The sequence below is a fragment of the Balaenoptera acutorostrata genome, chromosome 5, assembly GCF_949987535.1.
Source record: "Balaenoptera acutorostrata chromosome 5, mBalAcu1.1, whole genome shotgun sequence".
Taxonomy (NCBI): domain Eukaryota; kingdom Metazoa; phylum Chordata; class Mammalia; order Artiodactyla; family Balaenopteridae; genus Balaenoptera; species Balaenoptera acutorostrata.
This window is the reverse complement of record NC_080068.1, coordinates 42,073,877-42,092,945: the sequence shown is the minus strand read 5'-3', so window position 1 is coordinate 42,092,945 and position 19,069 is coordinate 42,073,877. Positions and strand designations below refer to the sequence as shown.

Below are 19,069 nucleotides of genomic sequence, written 5' to 3'. Positions count from 1 at the left end.
GGAATTGAACCCCTAACCCTCTAGGTGCTGAGGATTGTGATTCCCCAACCCTCTCCTCTTTTTACCAAGTAACTACCTGATACTATCCCTCACCTCAGTACCATATGCATTCCCTTTAACATCTTTCTTATCCCAACTTCTGCTCCATTAACCTGAAAGAAACCTTTCTTAATTATTCTCATTTATTAACCTCAACCCAGTAATAACTACTTCCAGTCACTATTTAATTTCCCTAGAGATTTTTCTCATATATCTCATGTAGCTTCCTGCTCCTGTGACAGGAATATTTTCCAACATTACAAGAAAGAAACAAATGCAGAACGTGGCTTTCTATAAGAAATTTGTTCTGGACTCTCTTCAAAAGGTCACTATCATTAAAAAAAAAAACAGAGAAAGAGAAAAAGGATAGGGGAAACTAATCTAGATTTTGAAAGAGTAAAAAGACATAAGCAAATGTAATGAGTAGACCTTATCGTTGTGTGAAAAAAGCTATAAAAGAAAACTTGGGGACAACTGGAAAATGTGGATATGGACTAGACTTAAACATGACAGTATGGAATTATTGTTATTTTCTAATATATGATAATGATACAGCAGTCACAGAGAAGAATGTCCTTACTTCTAGGAGGTACATGCTGAAGTATTTACAAGTGAAGTGTCATGATGGTTCAAATTACTTTCAAATGGTTCTGCGATGCCACACCTCCTCCCTGAAATGTATATAAACACAATGAGAATGCATGTGGTAAAACACTGGTAATTGTTGAATCAAGGTTGAAGGTATTTGGATGTACACTGTATTATTATTATTTTTTAATTAATTTATTTATTTTTGACTGTGTTGGGTCTTCGTTTCTGTGCGAGGGCTTTCTCTAGTTGTGGCAAGCGGGGGCCATTCTTCATCGCGGTGCGCGGGCCTCTCACCGTCGCGGCCTCTCCCGTCACGGAGCACAGGCTCTAGACGCGCAGGCTCAGTAGTTGTGGCGCACGGACCCAGTTGCTCCGCCGCATGTGGGATCTTCTCGGACCAGGGCTCGAACCCATGTGCCCTACATTGGCAGGCAGATTCTCAACCACTGCGCCACCAGGGAAGCCCTACACTGTATTATTCATTGAGATTTTCTGTATGTTTGAAAATTTCGAAATTCAAAGTTTGGTTTAAAAGGAGGGGGATAAAACCATTAGGCAGTCACCCCTTGTTTTTAGATTTCTAGTATTTTTGTTAGAGCAGAAATAAGAAACTTCCCACTGGTCTACAAAGGGCTAAGTGCTAAATATTAGAATGGGTTACTACTCTAGCCAGGTTGTGAGTTAGAGGGATACGCAAAATTATAACGCTTTCTTTTTCCTCTAAAAACAAATGTATTTTATATTAGTACTTTAAACATAAAACCATGTAATTTTCCTTTGTTACCAAAGATGAAAATTTATGGTTGTACTGCACAAATCTTTCCTTAAACCATGGAGTTTACAGTCTCCATTAGAATGTCATATAACAAGGTAAAGAAATGGTAAGGGATCAAACTATATTTTTTTATAAAATCTGTGAATTATTTGCATATACCTTACACAAGCTCATATATGTTCTTCTCCTTTCTGTTAATTCTGTGATAGATACTTTCTTATTCTTAAAAGGTCCAACCACTCTCAGAGGCCCAGCTCTTAGGCAAACCATGCAGAAAGGAGTATAATAAACCGAAAGAAAATGTAAACAGAATGGCTAAGGCCACCACTTTTTTTTTCTTTTTGCTGGAATACAAGTCAAAGAGAACACTTTAAATTTTTTAAGCACCTATGCTTCTTCAAAATTAAGTTGTAAGATATGACTGAAAAATTCATTCATTTAATTAGCAGACCATTTTCCACTATTAGACTTAAAATTCCCCATTCCAGACTCATAAACTGTGAGCTGTGGAAAATAAGTTTGCCACAAAATCCCTACACTTACAAAGGTAAGAAAAAGCAAAGAGGTAACTCAAATCAATAACCTTGAAATGTATCGAAGCTTAAAAATCTCAAAAATTTTTTCATGGATAATGGTTTGCTTCAGTTACTATACTAAAGATATTTATTTTCTTCCTACACACAAGCCCTTAGAGAATCTGTCCTTTCCCCACTCACTGAAAAGGCAACACTATTGTGAACACGTAACTGAGTCCTTCCAAAAACCGCTGACTGAACAATGTTGGACATCCTTCATAACGTGAGACAAATGGATTCTCTCCTTTAGCAAGTTAGAATTTAGAATATGAGAACCAAGATAATTAGCTATGGGGGCTGAGAGCTAGCTGAACCTAACACCCACAACTGACCACTGTACGCTGATTAAGAAAGCAGAGCAAACCACTTGGCAAAGAGAAACAAAAACAAGAGTACAGGCAACTCCAGAAAAAGAAGTAGAGAACAAATACCTAAAAATATTCAGTTCCCTGGAAGCCTGGCTATACTTCCTGTACTTGAGTTCTATAGTATCTGGTAATGGATAATTGTTCTCAAAATATTTTTTTTTTGAAAAAAAGGTAAATATGGACATCTATGTAGGTACAAAACTTACAAAGGAAGTAAACAAGTAAAATTAGCATACTAAATATCAAAAATATGGTTAGGACATAGCAAAGCCTAGGATTCAATTACTTATAAATCAATAGATTCTTCCCCGATATAGTATATTAACTTTATACAAGGTCACCTGAGAAGACAGAACAAATCATTCTGCTCTAAACATTTTTTATTACTTTTCTCAGCAACAGAATAAAATATTAGAGGCCCATGTTTGATACAATGAACATTCACAGGCTACTGTCTTCAAATATAAATTCGAATATAATAAGAATGCTTCACATTCTTTTAGGGAAAAGAAATAAGTGATGTCTTTCTTCATGTATAAGAGAGGCAGGATAGATGAGCAGGTGAATGCCTGAACCCTGGAGCCAGACTCCTACGTTTGAATCCTGGTTTTGCCATTTCCTAATCCTGTAACCTTGGGCAAGTTACTTCTGCCTGTTTCTAACATACAAAATTACTATAATAGAACCAATTTCATAGGATTGTTATGAAGAATAAATGATGTAATACATGCAAAAACACTAAGAAACAATAAATGTTCATTGTTATTAATAGTATGTATTTTTATTATTATTCATGGAAGGAGGTATATTTCATATATCTGTGACATATAAAACTGAATTTCTTGAACAAGGCCATTCTTTAGCAGGCTTAGGAAATGAAAAACTTAAAAATCTATGATTCACAAAACAGGGCAGATAAAGATAAGCCCACATTTAAAAAAAACCCTACAATTTCTTTAGTAGGGCTTCTGCAACAATAAACTAAGAGTTATTCTTTCATGAGGGATATAGCTTGCCTTCTGATAAAGTTTTATAAAAGCTTTCCTTCAACAAACTCTGGCCGAAAAAGGAAGCCCTTTTTCCTGAACGCCCACTTAGATACAGCAAAGCACAGGATAATCTACTGATGTTAGAGGAAGGTAAAAATCTTTAAAAGATTTTTTTTAATTATAAAAGATTTAAAAAATAAACCAAATAGTAACTGCTCTCATAAAGTATGAATTCTGATTGGTTCAGAGGTAACTACAAAAATTCACTCCTGTGGGGTTTTTTGGACTAGGCAATGATACAGTTAAGAAAGAGCTAGGGGCGGGCTTCCCTGGTGGCGCAGTGGTTGAGAATCTGCCTGCCAATGCAGGGGACACGGGTTCGCGCCCTGGTCTGGGAAGATCCCACATGCCGCGGAGCGACTGGGCCCGTGAGCCACAATTGCTGAGCCTGCGCGTCTGGAGCCTGTGCTCCGCAACAAGAGAGGCCGCGATAGTGAGAGGCCCGCGCACCGCGATTAAGGATGGCCCCCACTTGACGCAACTGGAGAAAGCCCTCACACAGAAACGAAGACCCAACACAGCCATAAATAAATAAATAAATAAATAAAATATTAAAAAAAAGAAAGAGCTAGGGGGCTTCCCTGGTGGCGCAGTGGCTGAGAATCTGCCTGCCAATGCAGGGGACACGGGTTCGAGCCCTGGTCTGGGAAGATCCCACATGCCACGGAGCAACTGGGCCCGTGAGCCACAACTACTGAGCCTGCGCGTCTGGAGCCTGTGCCCCGCAACGGGAGGGGCCGCGATAGTGAAAGGCCCGCGCACCGCGATGAAGAGCGGCCCCCGCACCGCGATGAAGAGTGGCCCCCACTTGCCGCAACTAGAGAAAGCCCTCACACGAAAACTAAGAGACCCAACACAGTCATAAATAAATAAAATAAAATACATAAATAAAGTATTAAAAAAAACTATTAAAAAAATAAATAAATAAATAAAAAATAAAAAAATAAAAAAATAAAAAAAAAAGAAAGAGCTAGGGATACCATAGGAGAAAAACAATTCTTGCATCATGAACACATGCTACATGATTTGCTTCCTACAAAACATGTGGTTAAGACCAAACATAAAAGAACCAACTGAAAGGTCAAAAACTATGTGGAAGGAAACAAGGAAGGGAAGGGAAGGAAGGTGGAAGGAAGAGAGAACAGACTATTACAAATAATTTCAGCTATCTGGAAGAGGAAAGAACCAAAATATCCTAATCTTTACTTAAAGACCCAAAATGATTATGTAAAAAATTAAAAAGCAAAAAATTAAATCAACTTAAATTAAAACGACCTGTACTTCCTTCCCTATACATTTTGAAATCAAATAATTCTTGAACTCACCTTCTACTTCAGCATACAGACATATTCACGACAATCCTTCATTCAGTCAAGAAATACTGAATCTTTACTTTCAAAATATGATTCTAAGTTAGGCTTTTTAAAGCTCCTCCCCGAGTACACACAAAGAAGATAATAAAATAGCTTGAGAGCTTACTTATATCTCAGAATCCCCCTCCCCCATTCCCTGTCCTTCTGTATCATGTATGTTGTATAACACTTTCCATTTACAAGCTCTTAGGAGAGCAGCGGTCATCTTTGTTTTCATTTACATAAAGCACACACACAACAAAAATGTCCTCAGGCAGAGATAGAGCTGATGTCTGACCAAATCAGGAGCAAATGTACCTGAGCCAGAAACTTCCTCCTAAATTCCCGATTTCCCCCAACTTAGGCATAGATCCTTTTTCTAAACGGAGGAGTTTAGCTTTCTTAGGATGCTACGAAGTAGCCACAGTCATCTCACGACCAGATTAATACACTTAAAGATGCCTTTTAGTAGAGGTCTTCATAAAACTGAGGCGCAAGGGACATTCCTACCACGGGGAACACAAGACCAAAAGGATATTATATCCTTTGTAAGACTAGGAAAAAACAGGCACGCCTTCTCCCACTCCTTTTCCCCAGGTCAAAACAAAACAAAAATCGGAACAGAGTGGCTAGCAGTTAAAGTTTAAAAAGAAAATGAAAATGAAAAGCTGACATCCTAGTGTTTCCAATTTTTTTTAAAAAATGTAGTTAGTGACTACAAAATCTCTCCTCAGACCTACAGCAAAAACAGCACACTTACCTCCTCCATTCCCTTTTTCTCCCCCCTTTTAAGTCAATAATTTTAGTGATGGCTCTAAACTCATAACCTTTTATGTAAACTCTATTCTACTTTTCAAAAATAAAGTCTATATGCTAATAAAATATGTAATCAATCAACCGAATACTAAGGGTTATATATTATCATTAACAGGACATCAGTTTGCTTACATTCTATCCTTCAAAAACATAAGTAAAAATGACTTAAGGCCGATGCTTGTAACAAGAAATGGCAGCTAACATGAATTTAGCTTTTACTTACTATGTGCCAGACACAATATTAAGCACTTTACAAGCATCATCTCATTTAACCCTTATGAACTTCCATTAAATACTATCAATAAACCCATCTAACAGATGAGGACATAAGAAATTAAGAAATTTATACTAGGGCAAACAGCTGTAAGCGATGACACCAAGATTTAAACCAGGAAGTACGACTAAGTTTGGAAACTGAATCTTAATACATATTACACACTGCAGTTATCCCCTCTTATATCTACTTTTAATACTTTATACAATTTTTTAACATATTGCCAATAAAGACTGATGCATAATTTGACCTCAAAACAAGAGCCAAATAAGCGATATTCAGGACCAAAATCAACTCAATGATATAGTCATAGAAACGGTAAGCTCTAGACAATAAACCAAAAGTCTAAGGGAAAAAAAAAAGAAAAAAAGTTTCACAACATGGGTTAAAGTATGATTAAAATGATTCATATTTTTAAGTCCCAAACTTTAAGTATTATTTCTTAAAATAAAGAAAAACTGCATTAAATTTTTAAATCTCAATTCTCCAATTTGTAGTGCTACTTTACTTTTCAACTTATTTTTTCTGATTATAAAAACCTTTTAAATCTTGTAATTTAAGCTTCACATTAAGTACATCTGCACTTTTTATACTGCACTGAGTTCCCTTCTTTGAACTTTTTAAACTCTCTTAATATATGTTTCTAGAAAGAATACATTCTACAGAATTTCATTTGTGGGTAATAGTTTTCTAAACCACAAAAAATGCTATACTATTTTTCTCATATAGAGTCTAAAGCCCAAAATCTAGTCATAAATCTATTCCCAGAAGTTTTCAAACAAGGGAGTAAATTATAAACAAAACTCTTAGCTCAATATCCTCGTAATGCAAAATACTAAGAGCTTAAGTTTAAAACTTCCTCTTTGCCATATCAATGCAACAGTGCTTTTTTTCTAAGAAAAAACATTACCATTTGTTCAACTATAAGAATGAATTCCCCAGTCCACTCTATGTGTATCAAAAGGAAGTTTTAGATCAAAAATTTGTATGGTTTCTATTAAACTACATCCCCCTAACAAGTTAAAAGGGATATCACATAGAAATCCTATTGAATTCATACTCATTTAATTTCTGTACAGTATGAGAGGACTTTGACTTCCAAACCTACTGAGATTTAAAAAAGTCTCATCATTTCTAATAATAACTAAACTAAAATGTATGATCTATATTTATAGTAATTCACAAATAATTATAATTTTAAAACTCCTTATAAAATTCAGTCATGTAATCAGATGCTTTAGAAGTACATGCTCAATCTACCCTAATGGAGTTAAGACAATCTTTTCTCAATGAATTTGAGATTTTTTTAGACTAAATTTACTAAAACACTGTTATTCCATGTGCTAAACACACACACACACACACACACACACACACACACACACACACACACACACACACCCTTAGATTAACTTATACAGATAATGCCAACTAGGTCAAATCTTGCTTGCAGAAACACAACTATACTGCCTTCCAAAACAAAGATTACAAAAATGAATCCATAATAATACTTTCCAATTACCTTTCCATCAATATAAATATTGAGAACTGCTAGCTGGTAAATGAAGTATACATGATTGTGCCACTATATTCTGTAAAAGTAACTGTAATTGGGCATTTCCCTTAGCCAATTTGGTATACTAAATATCTTCACAAATGTCTGATGATTTCTCACACCTTATAACTTAGTTGTAGAAAGTGACCACAGAAAAGCTGATAAAATTAAAGTACTCTTAATAACCTACGACCTCTTGCTCTTAAATATTTTCGGGAAATGAGGGTCGGCCTTTGGATATTTTATGAGAAATAGCAGGTTTCACTCAGCAAAGTGAAAAGTCAGGCACCACTTGAAGAATTCTACATAGGATTAAAAAAATAACAAATTTGATGAAATGGAACAAAATTAACTCCTCTTTGTTTTAAAAAAAAAAAGAAAAAGGAAATGATAAGAGTCACACTTTTCCTTTTTTTAAGGGTGAGGGGGTACTTTCTGATTACAAAGCTATACGGCACAAAAGTGATAAACTTCTGCTTAGCGTTTAAGACTAAAGCTTCCTGAATATTAAATAATTTATGTATTTTTCCACTTAGCATATTTTCTTCTCTCTTCATTCTTATAGTCTACGGCAGGGAGCTTCAAAATGGCTTCCAATAACCTCCCCTCCTGGGATACACATCCCTGTAAGTGTGAACTGGACCTCTCCTTAACTGTGGACTGGACCTAATGACTCACTCCTAGTGAATGGAACAGGGAAAAAGTGATGGGTTGCCACTTCCAAGACTACACTACAAAAACCAAAGGCTCACACGGCAAGAACTAGTAGGCTGCTGGCAAACAGCCAACATGAGAAACTGGGGCCTTTGGCCCGACAACCAGTGAGGAACTAAGTACTGCCAACAAGCATGTGAGTGAACTGCAGGCAGATCCTCCTCTAGGATTTTCAGATGAGACCAGCCCTGGTGGACGTGTCAAATGCAGCTTTGCAAGAGACCCTGAGCCAGAGGACCCAGCAAACGGCACCCAGATTCTTGACCACGAGAACTGTGAAATAATGTTTGTTGTTTTAAGTCACTAACTTTTGGGGTAATGTGTTATGTAGTGCTATGGCTTGAACTGTGTCCTGCTCAAAATTCATATGTTGAAGTCCTAACCCCCAGCACCTCAGAATGTGACCTTATTTGGAGACATGACCTTTACAGGAGTAATCAAGTTAAACTGAGCTCATTAGGGTGGGCCCTAATCCAATATGACTAGTATCCTTATAAAAAGGAGAAATTTGAACAAAGAGACAGACACACAGAAAGGGAAGACAATGCAAAGAGCTATGGAGAAAAGGTGGCCATCTACAGGTCAAGGAAAGAGGCCTGGAACAGATCCTTCCCTCATAGATCTCAAGAAGCAACCAATCCTGCTGACACTTTGATTTCAGACTTCTAGCCTCCAGACTGTGAGACAATAAATTTCTGCTGTTTAAGCCACTCAGTCTGTGGTAATTTGTTGTGACAACCTTAACAAATTAATACATGTAGCAAAAAGAACTAATACATACACTGAATTCAAAATGACTTTTATTGGCAATGCCAAAATTAGCCTCAGTGCAGGACTCAAGTAGATGGCCAAAGCTTCTAAAAGTCTTTATTCTGAAAAAAGACATAAGGTCGTATCAGAAAATCTTAGACCACAGATTTTTTTTTTTTTAAGTTAGCTGGGACTCCTGCAATCATATACTCTAATTGACGCATTTCAAAAATGGACGCTGCTGCTGCTGATGCGCCAGGAACTGTTTTGAACGCTTAACATATATTAATTCCTCACAAGAACCCTCTGAGGCGCCGCTATCATCAATTCCATTTTTAAGATGAAGAAACTGATGTCCAGGAGTTAAGGACACAGCTGACAAGGAGCCAGGATTTAGTAAACCGAGGTACACAGAGAATAAGTGATTTATCCAAAATCATAGTTAGTAGTTGAGATGGGACTAAGCCTAATGGTCCTTTCTCCTACCTTCAAATCTTTTCTCCAAAAGGCAAATAGAAAGGCTTTTCTTTTACTTGCTGTATTCAATCTTTGTAACGCTGCTACCTTAGAAGTATATATTTGACTATCTGCCCTCCTCCTCTACCTACAGAGTTACTCATTTTCTTCCACTCCCTGAACCCTAAAACACTACCTTCCAATTCCTAATACTTTTCTTGCATCTAGGTTAATCATTTTTATATACCAGAACACAGGCTTTCACTTCCACACAGTTTGGAAAAACAGCTTTAGCTTAACATTTAGAAAAACACCTTTAGCTTAACAAATACACCTGGAAGGAGTAGTACTATATTATTGGTCATCTGCATTTTACTAGGAATAAGTCAGATCCTTTTCAGAGAACAGGCCTTGAAACAAAGATGGCAAGACAGCCACTGCAAACTTGTCCAGGGAATCAGAGTTTTTTCTGGAATATTTGGGATTAGGTACTTAAGAGTAAGCCTTTCTCTGGGAGTCTGAATTACAAAATATAAATCATGGGCAGTGGTGGCAACCACGCTTCCCATGACAAAGAATGGAAACATGGAGAAAGCCAAAGAGAGTGAGACAGATGCACAGGAGAGGCACGCCGCTGAGAGCCTGAGAGAGACCTGACTACATTTGATTCCTGGGTTCTCCGTGTACAACCCAGCTGCATTTCTGCCCTGGATCCTTTGGTGTGCCCAAAAGTCTGATAAACTTCCCCTTTCTGCTTAAGCTAATTTGAACTGAGTCACATGCAATCAATAGAAAACTAACATGGTCAAAAAGATACCCTCTCTACAGCTGAAGAACATTATCGAATGACTAGTAATTCAAACAAAAAAAAGAAGAGAACAGAGCACTCCATGTAGTACCATGGCTACAAACAAACGAACTGATTGACAGAAGCCAAGGTTTAAACAGCTATTTGGAAGACTTTCCAGGCATTGGTGGAATAGGAAAAAGAAGTTGCAATTTGAAAAGACTATACCCTCTATCTTCCATTTGGGATTTTTTAGTTCTTCTAGTTAAAAAAATCCCATCATTGGGGCTTCCCTGGTGGTGCAGTGGTTGAGAGTCTGCCTGCCAATGCAGGGGACACGGGTTTGAGCCCTGGTCTGGGAAGATCCCACATGCCGCGGAGCAACTAAGCCCGTGAGCCACAACTACTGAGCCTGCGCGTCTGGAGCCTGTGCTCCGCAACAAGAGAGGCCGCCACAGTGAGAGGCCCGCTCACCGCGATGAAGAGTGGCCCCCACTCGCCGCAACTAGAGAAAGCCCGCGCACAGAAACGAAGACCCAACACAGCCAAAAAAAATTAATTAATTAATTAATTAATTAAAAATAAAAAGGAATCAGATTTATATAAAAAGAAAATCCCATCATCTATATACTTGCTAGTGGGTGTGTAAATTATTACAACCACTTTAGAGATCAATTTGGAAATATCTAGAAAAGTTGAAAGTGCAGATTTCATACAACCCAGCAATTTTACTACTAGGTGGCTACTATGGACTGAAATGTGTCCCCCCAAAATTCGTATGTTGAAGCCTTAACCCTCAGCATGACTGTATCTGGAGACAGGGTCTTTAGTAGGCCATTAAGGTTAAATGAGGTCATGGGGTGGGGCCCTAAACTGATATGATAAGAAGAGGTAAAGGGAGATCTCCCTCTCTTTCTCCTTTTCTTTGCCTTGTGAGGACAAAGCTAGACAGTGACCATCTACAGGTCAGAAGAGAGCTTGTACCAGAATCCAACCACACTGACACCCTGATCTTGAACTTCCAGCCTCTAGAATTGTTGAGAAAATTAATTTCTGTTGTTTAAAAATAAACTTTTCAGTAACAATAGAGCAAAGTAAAATACTAAAACTCAGGCAACTAAGTAGCCATAGTACTCTCAAGTGCCTCACAACGTAGTTCATTATTCAAACTAGTCACTCAAAGTTACTATAATACGATAAAAAGTTCCAAAGCCTGTGCTTACAACTAGATTTTTCCAGGAAAAAAAGGAAAAACTTTAATAACATGATTTTATTCTATGTAGGTGTCTACAATAAAAGTATGATGCTTTAAAGCCAGAATTGAAACTGAAATATATTCCAATATATCCTTTTTTTTTTTTTTTTTTCTGGTGCAAAAAACTAAAAGCCATCCAGGAAAGAAGGTTTGTCTAGTTTACCCAGCCATCAGTGGTAAAGAAGGATAAAACCCAGCCCTTCTGAGTCACAGTTCAGTTACAATGCAACAATGCAGCAAAGATTATCATGATTCTGTTCCTGGTTTCTTGTTCAACAGACAAAACAATCCTAAAACTGACCTGATTCTATGTTCTGGGCTGGCATGAACCTGCGTAGAAACAATAGGAGTGGCAGGCACTTTCTTCCTGAAGCAGACGTGGAGAAGTATTATACCTGTGATGAAAGAAAAAAAAAAGAAAACCCAGTTTATTTTCAGAATGTTTTTTATGAGTTGTTCATTTCCTACTAATTCTCTTTACCTCTTTATTTCTTGCCAATGGCTTCATACTGGAACACATGACAACACTTTATTTAAGACAGATAAAATCCGCTATTCAAACTTCAAAGGAGAATATAGAGTCATTCAAAACTGGTCTCTACAGACCATCTGGTTCAGCTTTTTTATTTTACTGGTGAGGAAGCCGAGACCCGGAAAAGTTATGCAAAGAATCAACGACAACACAGTTATTTAGTGGCAGAGCCAGGTTCAGAACCTAATTCTTTCTGCTTTAGTCCAGTATTCATTTGTACATCATAGATCACAATGTCTCTTTTTGGAGAACCAAATATGAGCAAAAAAGAAAAAAAATCATGTTATTTCTCTAGGAGTAGTTGAAGATAAATGTGGTATAGAGCAGAATTGATATGTTCTAAGTCAAAATAAAAAACAGTGCTTCCTCACTCAATAGTTATAATCCAACCTCGAGTTATTTAGCCTGTCTCATATAGGATATTTAACTGTTTCTTTTATTTACCATTCAATATTCCAAAATGAAAACACCAGCCCATGAATGATGAGATATTGGTTCTGGTCTTTCTTAACTCTGCTCTCAACAAGTTCTATGCCCTTAATCAATTACTTCTTTGGTTCCAAAGCTCCTTTATTCAAAAATGAGGAGCTTGGGGACTTCCCTGGTGGCACAGTGGTTAAGAATCCGCCTGCCAATGCAGGGGACATGAGTTCGATCTCTGGTCCAGGAAGATCCCACATGCCATGGAGCAACTAAGCCCGTGTGCCACAACTACTGAGCCTGTGCTCTAGAGCCCGCAAGCCACAACTACTGAGCCAACGTGCTACAGCTACTGAAGCCCACGCACCTAGAGCCCATGCTCCGCAGCAAGAGAAGCCACCACAATGAGAAGCCCGCGCACTGCAACCAAGAGTAGCCCCCACTCGCCGCAACTAGAGAAAGCCCACGTGCAACAATGTAGACCCAATGCAGCCAAAAATAAATAAAATAAATTTTTTTTAAAAAATGAGGAGCTTGGTAATATCCCCATGGACTTTCTAAGTCTAAAAAGTTATGCCTAAGAATAGATTCATCTTTTAACAACATTCTGCTTTTCTGATCAACTATTTGTTTTTGTCATATGTTTGTTAATCTCTGTCATCATATTAGTACAATAGTTCAAACATCAATATTTGTTTTTGTCATATGTTTGTTAATCTGATCAACTGATCAACTATTTTTGTCATATGTTTGTTAATCTCTGTAATCATGTTAGTACAATAGTTCAAACATCAATAATATTGCCCTCAAATATACAGTTAGTTCTCATTCAAAAACCTAGTTTTGCAATAACCTAGTTCTGCTGTCTATCTCACTACTTATGAAAAAGTATTTTAAAAAGTCTACCTCTGGGACTTCCCTGGTGGCTCAGTGGTTAAGAATCTGCCTGCCAATGCAGGGGACACAGGTTCAAGCCCTGGTCCGGGAAGATCCCACATGCCACAGAGCAACTAAGGTTGTGCGCCACAGCTACTGAGCCTGCGCTCTAGAGCCCACAAGCCACAATTACTGAGTCCACGTGCCACAACTACTGAAGTCCGCGCGCCTAGAGCCCGTGCTCCGCAACAAGAGAAGCCACCGCAATGAAAAGCCTGCGCGCTGCAACGAAGAGTAGCCCTCGCTCACCACAACTAGAGAAAACCCATGCACAGCAACGAAGACCAAATGCAGCCAAAAACATAAATAAATAAATTTATTTTTTAAAAAAAACCTACCTCTTAGGTGGTTTCTAAGAAAAATTCTGAATTATTTTCCCAAATCATTCATTCAGTTATTCATCCAAGTTGTTTCTGAGTGGCTTGTCAGATGGCAGACACATGCTTAATGAGATATAAGATTTTAAAACAAGATCCCTCTAGTGAAATTCTGAGTGATGTTAGGGATTCAAGTGGCAGTGAGAGAGTAGGCAGAAGTGATGACATGTCTCCTAAATCGTAACATCAGAATATACCTGCACTGTTTTTTTAATATATTAACTACCAACTTACGTAAAACATGTTGGTTGTCACCCAACACAAGAACCTAAATATAAGTTACTGGTAATGTTTTACTGATTTGCTCTTCCCTGTACTATACCCCACCTCTCTCATCTCTTCAGTCCTCTGTAATTGCTATCCTATGTTTTGTGTTTATCATTCCTCTGATTTTTAGAAAGCATATCACATATGTACATATCCTTCAACAACACTTTCATTTCTTTTCATTCAATATTATGTTTTCAAGATGTATTCATGATACATATGCAACTAAATGTTGCATATAGTTGTAGTTCATTCATTTCAGGGCAGAATAATTCTACATTGTGTAAATACACCATGACTGAATTATTCATTCTCTTTATGATAGCATCTTATTTTCTCCCCAGGTTTTGTTTCGTTTTGCTATTATGAACATTACTGTTATGAAAGTTCTCATACACATCTGTTCCACATGTGCCAAAGTTTCTCTTTAAGTATTTGCCTAGGAGTTGATGAATATATGTGTTTTCAATTTTTTCATGAGGTCGCCAATTTTTCTTTTTCCCAAAGTGTGTTTAGCAATGTATAATCTCATCAGCACCAGGTAGTTCATATTGATCTACATGCTCTCCAACATTGAGTAATGCCAACTTCTTAATTTGGGGGTGTAAAACCATCTAACTGTAGTCTTAATTTGCATTTTTCTGTTGATTAATGATACTGAGCATTTCTTCAGGTTTACTGGCTAACTCATGTTTCCTCTTTTATGAAATGCCTCTTTATTTCTATTGGCCACTTCCTCCTCAGTTTTTTGCCCTTTACTTATTATTTCATAGAAATTATATATGTATTTTGGACGCTGATTATTTGGTTTTATCCCTTTTGAATTACCAGGTACAGCCAAGTATTGAGATAAAGAAGCAGAAATAGCAGGAAGCCAGACAGAACTGGAAAGAGCGAGCTAGAATACCAATGCTTTTCTCAACACGTTTTTGTATTTTATTACAATCTACAGATGTCTTAAAGTACCAGAAATTTAAAATGGTATATTACTGATCCTGTTTTGTAATCTTTTAATATAAATTTAGCCAAGGGCAAATGCTTTGATATGATTTAAGTGCATTCTAATTACAATATGCAATATAATATAATTTCAGGTATCCATTTGATACAAATCAAAATTTAAATCACATTTTAGACAGAGTTACATTTTGACCCTGACATTTTAAGTGTTTTTATTTCATGCTTTGGTTGCCTCCAATTTAGAATAAGTTAGCTTTATTGTCAAAACGTTGAGTATGAATGTGTATGTACATAGGTATAAAAACTGAATTTCAAAACTAAATTATATAAACTAGAAAAACAAAGACCTGTATTCCAGGCTTGGCTAGACAATTAGCTGTACCTCCTTGGCCTAACTATGTCTTTAAGTTGGTTTTCTTATACCTAACATGAAAATTGTGCTGGTAAATTCTAAGGACCTTTGAATCATACTCTTTGAAGATCAATGAGAAAAAAATTTTTTTCCAGATATCCCCAAAAGAGTTTTAGGAATCTCTTCCCAAGTGTTAAGTAAACTGGAGAGAGTAACAAAAAGCTAAATATCTGAAAAACAAAAGTTAACAAGCAGGGCAATAGCCCTCCTATGGCTTCTCAGGACTCTTGGCAGATCACCTGATGAACAGCATCACACAGAAAAAAAAAAATCGAAAGCCACATAAAATCTGAAGTCACTCTACAATGCTGGCGTTGATTCCTATGTACGCAATCAGAAGAGAACTTCCAGAACCACACTCACCCACTTACCTGAATCTGTACCCTTCTACTGTGCTTAAACTTTCTGAAACCACATCAAAGTCTAACTCTTCCACTTTAATACTAGATGTTATGTCCCTACTATTCAAGGAAATTGTTCTAATAAGTCCCACTTCTCTTTCCTATGTCATCAATTTCTTAATTCTGTCCTCCCAATAAAGCAGAACCATTGGGGTGGGTGTGTATGTGTGTGTGTGTGTGTGTGTGTGTGTGTGTGTGTGTGTGTGTGTGTATGTATATATATATATATTTCCAATCATTAGAAAACAAACAACATCAGCAGCAAAGCTTTTGACCCCACCCCTCTAGATTATGGCCAATTTCTTTGATTCCCTCTTCAGCGAAAAGTCAGAAAAGAGTTGTCCTTAACTGTCTTCAAGTATTCTTCAGTTCAAACTGAACATACTCCAATTAGACTTTTGCTCCTGAACACAGCACTGAAACTCCAAAGTCACCAGTTACTTACATATATATTGTAAAATCCAAAAGCCAGTCAGATCTCATCTTTCTTGCCCTATCTGCAGCAATCGGCATGACTCATCAAGCCCTGATAACACTTTCTTTATCTGGCTTCCAGAACAAAGACTCTCCTAGTTTCTCCTGGTTTCATCCTATCTCACTGGCCACTCCTCAGCTTCCTTTGCTTATTTCTCCTTTTCTCCATCATCGCTGAAGTTCAAGTTCCGACTCTTCTTTCTAACCCATCAGCAAATACTACTGGCTCTATATACAAAATATATCCAGAATCTGACCACTTCTCATCATCTACGTAGAAACTGTAGTAGTAACTATCATCTCTCACTAGGATTTTTTCCATAGTTTAGTAACTGGCCTCCCAACTTCTACCCTTGCCCTATTTCAGTCCTTTTTCATCAAAGCAGCCAGAGTGATCCTGATAATCTTACATAAATCATATAATGTAACATCTGTGCCCCAAATCTCCCAATGGCTTCTCATCTCATAAACGCCAAAATCTTTAAAATAGCAAAATAGAACCTACATAATTTAGCCCCCATTACCTCTGACCTCATTTCCTACTGACCTCCTTGCTATTCCTTATACAGGCTAGGCATACTCCTGCCTCAGAGCCTTTACACTTACTGTTCTCTCTGCCTCAAAGCTACTCTGAGATGATTATCTCCACCTGCCTCACTCCCTTGCTATCTTCAGATCTTTGCTCAAATGTCTGAGTTAACTCTTTCCTATTTGGTCTATTTTAAACTGTAACTATTCTGCTCCCAGCATCCCTAACACACTTCCCTGATTTATTTCTCTCCAATGTTACTAATATTCATTTATTTCACTTCTATTCCTGTTTGTGTATTTCCTCCCCCCAACACATAAAATCCACAAGGGCAAGAGCTTTGTTTTGTTTTGTGCTACATCTTCAATGCTTAGGAAGGGGTCCAGCACATAGTAAGCATTCAATAAACATTTTTTGAATGAAGAAATGAATAGTTACACTCTTCGGGCTAAATATGACAATCTTTCTGAGTTTACAAAAGAAAATAAATAATCAGGAGACAATAGCTAGATTCTTTTTTTTTTTTTTTTATGGCTGTGTTGGGTCTTCATTTCTGTGTGAGGGCTGTCTCTAGTTGTGGCAAGCGGGGGCCACTCTTCATCGCGGTGCGCGGGCCTCTCACTATCGCAGCCTCTCTTGTTGCGGAGCACAGGCTCCAGACGCGCAGGCTCAGTAATTGTGGCTCACGGGCCCAGTTGTTCCGCGGCATGTGGGATCTTACCAGACCAGGGCTCAAACCCGTGTCCCCTGCATTGGCAGGCAGACTCTCAACCACTGCGCCACCAGGGAAGCCCCAATAGCTAGATTCTTGATGTAAAAGAATCATTCTAATATTTCTTCAATAGTTAAGTGATAACAACAATAACTCAAAGACTTCAGTAGATGTTGTAACCAATACTTCCATAAACTTTAAGTAACCACTATAATAAATGGTTCCCCACCCCACCCCCAACCCCCTGCCAGATTAGGTTTTAGTCTCTGGCTGTCCACAGGGTGACATTTATTTCCCATGTGTTTTCATATTCAACAATGGTTAGTTTGCAGAGCCACAACACACATAGGAAAATATTATTAAAATGTTCATTCCAAACTTGTTCCAGATAAAGAACTGAGCTCTTTATAAATAAGGAAAGTCTAAAAATAAAGGACAGATATTTTTAAGTGTTTTAACTATTTTGTTTGGAAATAGTTTCAAACTTACAGAAAAGTTACAAATATAAGAATACAAGAATCACCCTTATACTCAAAGTCACCAATTGTTAACGGTACCTTGTTTATTTTGTCATTTGTGCTCATGAACTTTCTTTCCCTTCACACAGACAGACACACTTGAGCTGTCTTTTTTTTCCTAAAGCAACTGAGGATGAATTATGTATATCATGGTTCTTTGCGCCTTTGCTTCAATGTGTGTTTCCTTAGAGATATTCTCTTTCATAACCACAGTACAGTTGTTGTCAGTAATTTGAACATTGTTACAATATTTGTATTTAGGATCAGTACTCCAAGTTATTTCAATTAATCCAATGATAATCATTTTATAGTAGTATTTTTCCCCCCACCCAGTATAGGATCCAGTCCAGGGTCAGGTATTGCAGTTAATGCAATACCTAGGCTTATCTTTCTTAAGCCTCCCATAATTTGGAACACTTCCACAGCCTTTGTCTTTTATGACATTGTTTTTTGTTTTATTTTGTTTTAAGAATACAGCCTCCTCCCCTTTTTATTACGTAGAATGTTCCTCGTATGGGGTTTGTCTATTGTTTCCTCCAGATTCAGGTTATGTAGTCTTGGCCAGAATACTACACAGATGACGATATATCCCCTCAGGGCATCATATCTAGATTCACGTGGTACCCATGTTGTTGTTGGATTTCACCAATGCATAATCCCTATTTTAAACCTTGCAAATAATACACAGGCGGTGGGGAGACACTTTAACTCCATGGAAATACCCTGCTCCTCATCAATATTTCTCCCCCTAGATTTTGTTATGATTCTTGCCCTGCCTAATAAGAGCTGCAAAATGATGATTTTCCAACTCTAGAATTCAGAATTCTACTGTAAGCATGAGAGCTCTCTTCTTTATTTGTTCATTTATTTATTAGTTTATTATCATTATGGATAATGGATTTCTATTTTTAATGGTTCATAATTCATTACTATACTTATCTGATGACTAGACCAGTAGAACCTCCAACAGGCTTGTGACATGCTCCCATATTTTTCAAAAACATTTTATTTTCTAGCATTAAAAAAAAGGTACAGATTCACCTGGTATATACCCTTGCAATCAGCCATTCCTCTGAGGAACTCCAGTCCCTTTGTGTTGGGAATACTATTAGAGATCGAGATTGGGGGATTAGGTGTGCCCACTGCTCTTTGCCTTTTTCTTGGACAGAACTACT

At 37.5% G+C, this 19,069-nt stretch overlaps 1 protein-coding gene across 8 annotated transcripts in view; it reads right to left on the bottom strand.

Annotated features, from left to right (window-relative positions):
* WDFY3 (WD repeat and FYVE domain containing 3) overlaps positions 1-19,069 on the bottom strand; it is a 285,270-nt gene that overhangs the window by 240,600 nt on the left and 25,601 nt on the right. For all 8 annotated transcript variants that reach the window (XM_057547043.1, XM_057547039.1, XM_057547040.1 and 5 more), the window contains exon 2: positions 11,658-11,751. The gene's annotated coding sequence lies outside the window, so the exon portion shown is untranslated. The remainder of the gene's footprint in view (positions 1-11,657; positions 11,752-19,069) is intronic.